This window comes from Rana temporaria, chromosome 1 (assembly GCF_905171775.1).
Source record: "Rana temporaria chromosome 1, aRanTem1.1, whole genome shotgun sequence".
Taxonomy (NCBI): domain Eukaryota; kingdom Metazoa; phylum Chordata; class Amphibia; order Anura; family Ranidae; genus Rana; species Rana temporaria.
In genome coordinates this window covers 682860759-682866861 of record NC_053489.1, presented here as the reverse complement: position 1 = coordinate 682866861, position 6103 = coordinate 682860759, and the positions used below count along the sequence as shown (strand labels likewise).

The following is a 6103-nucleotide window of genomic DNA, read 5'->3' as shown; positions in this document are numbered from 1 at the left end:
TAACTACTTTGTCACTGAAAATGTACCGACCGGGACTCCAGTCCTTCAAGCAGCTTTCGAACTGTTGACCCACGCAGATGAATGCATACTCTGTATTGCGGTCAGTCTTTGGTACTCCCAAGTATTCCCAAATGGCATCCTTGTACCATTCCTCTCTCATTTTTTCTCAATTAGGGGCATGAGAGCTGGAGGCACGTAGGGATATTCCCACCCATAGTCCATGGCCACCTTTTTCATTAGGATGCGTTGCAGGCGGGACAGTTTCGGCAAGTTACGAGGATGTCCAAGAGATAAGGGGGGGACAACTGGAGGCCCGGGGAGTTGCCTGCTACAACCGGCTGACTATGCGTGCCTGCAGTCCGCCTGGCGCCGGACGGCAGTGCGGGACACAGACGCGGAGGGAGGGTGCTGTCAAAGTAGAGGTCTGGCTGCCGGTACCAGTACCTCTACTAGAGGGAGCGGGGGGGCATGACCTGCTGGGAAGAGATGAAGCTGTGGCAGGGGCTGCTGTACCCTGCTCACTTGTGGTGGTGGCGCTGCTACCACCACCACGCTTCATCTCGTCATACACCCGCCAGTGGTTGATCCTCAGGTGCTGGTTCAGGGCTGTGGTACCCACCCGAGCCAAGCACTACCCTCTCTTCACCCTGACTTTACAGATCTGGCAGACGGCCACGGTAGGGTTGTCTGCCACCAGGGTGAAGTAGTTCCAGACAGGTGACTTCAGCGCCCCCCTCCTGTCAGATGGGGTGACGCTGACTTGCACCTGCTGGGACTCGGTGCGCACAGGTGGAGCTGCCTGCTGCTGCTGCTGCCACCTCCTGCTGCCATCACCAGTGGAGACCCTGACGATGGTCTCCCTGGTGGTGACCTGGCGCACCGTTTCACCAGGGTGCCTACCTTCCCCGTCGTCACTGACGCAGTGAGCCGACGAGTCAGATGGCAACCATGATGGGTCACCCTCTTCGCCCCCAGAGATGTCAGACCAAGGGCTGAGATGTTGTGGTCTGAGGGAACCAACTGACATGGAGCCGATTAGCCTGGCTCCGCTGTCCCCTCACCCACGCCTGGGTCTGACTAGGTGCGGGTGTTTCCTGCACCAAAACAGCAGCACCAGTTTGAAGGGATGTCTCTGGGATACTGCCAGCAGGTATCCCATCCTCCTCATCCATCCCTTCAAAAAGGTCCTGACCATCAGGACAGAGCTGGAGGTCTGCCTAATGCACGGCCTCCCCCAAGAGATCCCTCTCACTGTCGCTGTCGAACAGTAAGATGCTGGACTCTTGGGGGCTGGGGGTACTACAGGCACCGGTGTAATGGTGGTACTACTGTGAGTCGGGACCGACGACTCAGTGGCACTGCTGTGCCCCATGTAGTCCACCACTACTTCAGCCTGAGATGGCAATATCGGGCGGCTGCCCGATGGAAAAAAAATCCCGCATGAGGCGGAGTCCCCTTCCACCCGATCCTCTACCACTAGTAGGGGCACGAGAGGTACCCCGTGCTGGCAGCGACCCAGCACTGGGAGTAACTCCCCTACCCCTGCTGCCACGGCCACGGATGCCGCTCATGATTGCTGATGTGTGTGGGGGGGTAAACTTTATTGGGGGGGGGAAATGTGAGGAAAATGTTTTTTTGTGTTTTTTTAAAAGACAGGCACGCAGACAAAGACGTACACAGACAGCTACTAAACTATAATAAAACTAGTACACCAAAGACGAGGACTACAAAATTAAAAAAAATGCACTAAACAAACACTAACTAATACATTTTTTTTTTTTTTTTTTTTTAACACAAAACACAGACACTAAACACACAGTAAACTAAGCTAGCTGAAATAAATGTACACTAACAGTGTGTACACTTACTACACAGAAATCTAACTAACCTGAACAACACAAAACTTAGCTTTTAGAAAAGCTCTTTAAGAAAAACTAAGCAAAATGTGCACTGAAATCACTAGCAAATATCACTGAACAGCGAAGCTGCAAGATCTAACAGTAACACAAGATGAACAAAACAGCACAAAACTTAGCTTTTAGAAAAGCTCTTTTAGAAAAGCTCAGGAAAATGTGCACTGAAATCACTAGCAAATATCACTGAACAGCGAAGCTGCAAGATCAAACAGTAACACAAGATGAACAACACAGCACAAAACTTAGCTTTGAAAAAAGCTCTTGGGTCTATTGCTTTGAAAAAATCAGTTGATAAACTGGAATATATGCACTGAAATCACTAAGTAGCAATGCAGCACAATGCTGATGATGCTAGATCAATCAATCAGGAACACAGACACAGGAACACAGAAACAGCCTCCACACTCTCTAGCCACCTTCTGAATCTGCAATGAAATGGTGCTGGGAATGACCTTATATAATGTCCGTGCAGGCAGGTTCCTATTGGTTGCAAACCTACACACACTCTTGTCCATTAATGTGGAAAAAGGTACTTACAGATAACTTCAGGGAGGGCTTGGTCCTCCTCCTCCTTCTCGTTCTCCTCCTTCTCAATCTCCTCCTTCTCCTCCTCCTCTCTCCTGTCTGGACTTCCAACTGCATAAATAAAGAGCAAAAGACAAACACATGTCGCACAACTAATCAAATAATTGTGTACATTTTACAACAATACACTAAGGGGAAACAATAGACTAAGGGGTTCATTTCAAAAGCTGGACCGTGCAAAATCAGACTCACTTCTGCAAAGAAACCAATCTTCTTCCATCTTTTCTTGCTAAAGGTTATTTGAACAAGCTGAGGTGAGAAGAGGATTGGTTTCTAGGCAGAAGTGAGCCTGATTTTGCACTGTCCAGCTGTAGGACCAACAAAAAAGTTCATTCCAACTTACTAGATCCCTCTGGAGAGGCCGGTTCCACCTCTGCCCCCTCTTCCACCTCTTCATCCGAACTCACATCTAAACAAAAGACAAAAAATTAGGCATGAAAGCACACTCACGCAGTTTTGTCCATTAATGTGGAAAAAGGTACTTACAGATAACTTCAGGGAGGGCTTGGTCCTCCTCCTCCTTCTCGTTCTCCTCCTCCTCCTTCTCGTTCTCCTCCTTCTCGTTCTCCTCCTTCTCGTTCTTCTCCTCCTTATCATCCTCCTTCCTCCTCTCTCCTGTCTGGACTTCCAACTGCATAAATAAAGAGCAAACGACAAACACATGTCGCACAACTAATCAAATAATTTTGTCAATTTTACAACAATACACTAAAGCCCCATACACACTATCAGTTTTCCTGACAGTTTTCTCTTCAGGTTTACCAAAACCATCTAATATGAGGTAAAACCTCAAGAGTTTCAATTTGTATGCAATCATGCAGGCCCTTGCACTACATGGTTTTGGTAAACCTGAAGAGAAAACTGACAGGAAAACTGATAGTGTGTATGGGGCTTAAGGGGTTCATTTCAAAAGCTGGACCGTGCAATATCAGGCTCACTTTTGCATAGAAACCAATCTTCGGTGTCTTAATGCTGACGAATCAGTAGAAGGTATTTGCTGACGGCGGCCGAGGAGAGTCATTCAGAGTGAGACGTGTCTCTTTCCTCTGTGCACCTCCTTCCTCTCCGGCCATGGCTCCCAAAGGCAGCAACAAGCAGCAGTCCGAGGAGGACCTACTACTACAGGACTTCAGCCGCAACCTGTCTGCTAAATCCTCCGCACTCTTCTATGGGAATGCCTTCATCGTGTCCGCCATCCCTATCTGGCTGTACTGGAGAATTTGGCACATGGATCTGGTGCAATCGGCTGTCCTGTACAGTGTCATGACCCTTGTCAGCACATACCTTGTGGCCTTTGCCTATAAGAATGTGAAATTTTGTTCTCAAACACAAGGTGGCACAGAAGCGAGAGGATGCTGTCTCCAGGGAGGTGACCCGCAAGCTGTCTGAGGCTGACAATAGGAAGATGTCTCGTAAGGAAAAGGATGAGAGGATTCTTTGGAAGAAAAATTAAGTTGCTGACTATGAAGCCACCACCTTCTCCATCTTCTACAACAACACACTCTTACTGGTTGTGATCCTTGTTGCTTCCTTCTTTATACTGAAAAACTTAAACCCTACAGTAAATTACATTTTGTCAATGAGTGTTTCTTCTGGCCTTATTGCTCTGCTGTCGACAGGATCAAAGTAAAGTCTCTGACTGGCAGATGACTGGTGCAACAAACCTTTTATGTATTACTTTTTTTTTTTTTAAGTTTGCCACATGTACAATAAACATCAATTTGGATTTCTACTCTTAAAAAAAAAAAAAAAAAAAAAAAACCAATCTTCTTCCATCTTTTCTTGCTCAAGGTTATTTGAACAAGCTGAGGTGAGAAGAGGATTGGTTTCTAGGCAGAAGTGAGCATGATTTTGCACTGTACCATTGTAGGACCAACAAAAGTACATTCCAACTTACTAGATCCCTCTAGAGAGGATGGTTCCACCACTGCCCCCTCTTCCCCCTCTTCTGCCCCCTCTTCTTCATCAGAAGCGTCAGCTACATGAAGCAAAACAAAATCAAATTTTAAACCAGTTGAAAGTTTCTACTTTACTGTCCCCTCAAAAATCCAAATGTTGGACTAATCATGTCTGGGAAATGGTTGAGCCTCCTAAAAAAAGACCTGTTGGCTCTTCTTGCCCCTGTGGGCATTTCTACATGCTTGTCCACTATGTCAAAATCCAAGTTGGTCCGACTCTGGACTTGCAGCTAGGGAACAAACCATGCTCATTCCTCACTGGCTGTGTTGGAGGCCATGAGGAACACAAAAGCAAAGAGCCATTCATCTCAGACCTTGCGGGACCATGCTAACCCTCTGTCTCTTGTAATGTTTTGGTGCCTCTACAGGGTGACCTGGTTCCAACAAGCGATAAATGCACTGTGCAGCACTCAGGGCATTGCAGGGGGTTTGTCGGGGTGAAACCACAACAAACACCCTGCAAATGAGTGTTATTGGCCCAAAACATCAATTTGCCAATCTTTGGCCAACACTCATGCCCAAGCTCATCCTGATTGGGGACATCAAGGCTGAGAATGCATGCCAAATCCCTCCCTAACAAAACACCAAAACCCAACATACAAATGCAATCTAGTGCAAGCAACTTACAAGGATTTGAGGGCTGCTGGGCCTGTTGGTCCTGGACACCTTGCTCTGTACATAAAGAAGAGATGAGATATTTAGACTATACATCAAGATAGACCGAGATATAGATCAAAACACAACAGGCTGATGAAATAGTGCTTACCATGAATGATTCTGAGCTGCGTGTAAGCTTGCCCTGCAGCCACGTAGCTCAGGCAGGCAGTCCTCCTGCCCGCGGGGGGATATCATCAAAGTGACCATGGGGAGTCTCCCACCGGATGTGGCTAGGACAAGAGAAAAACAAAAAAGATCTACAACTGACACACCCAGGGTATAAAACACATCCCTTACTCCAAATCCACAACACAAATTCACCTGCAAAGTTACTACACCAGACTTCATCACAAAGATCATTTCTAACCAACTTTAGAGTATATTGACTTACCAGGAATTCGACAGCAGACAAAGCGGAGGAATTCCTCCCCACGCCTCTTCAGGTCCGACCAACAGTTCTGAACCTGCAACACTGTCGGCCGTTCCTGGAATTTCTGCCACAGCCAATTTTTGACTACACGAATAATCCCCCGCTTGGTAGCGTTGGACCGCCTGCCATCATAGCCCTTTAACAAAAATAACTGTGGGGGGAACAAAAAGGAAAGAAGTTCAAATATCAACACAAGACTGGAATTAATAAAATGGCAAACAAGACAAACCCACACCATGAACACAATCTTGCTTTTGTTCACTATCCATACATACACATATGTACTGTGGTGTGTGTGTGATATATATAGGATCCAGGGGTTTAGACATTAACCAGTTACCAACCGCCCTATAGACGATATACGTCTACAAGGCGGTTGCTTAACTCTGGGAGGACGTTCATGGACGTTCTCCCAGAATCGCGCTCCCGCGCATCCTCTGGGGCGCGCACACGGGAATTTCCGCAACTGCCGTGTCCTCCGGACGCGACGGATCACGGTAAATTGCCGCTGATAGTGGCGGTTTACCACGTGATCGATCCGTCCAATGACGGAGCGA

General features: G+C 47.3%; 1 pseudogene; it reads left to right on the top strand.

The window, feature by feature from the left end:
- The first annotated feature begins 3476 nt into the window (after positions 1 to 3476).
- Positions 3477 to 4233, top strand: LOC120925095 (annotated as a pseudogene).
- Positions 4234 to 6103: the final 1870 nt, after the last annotated feature.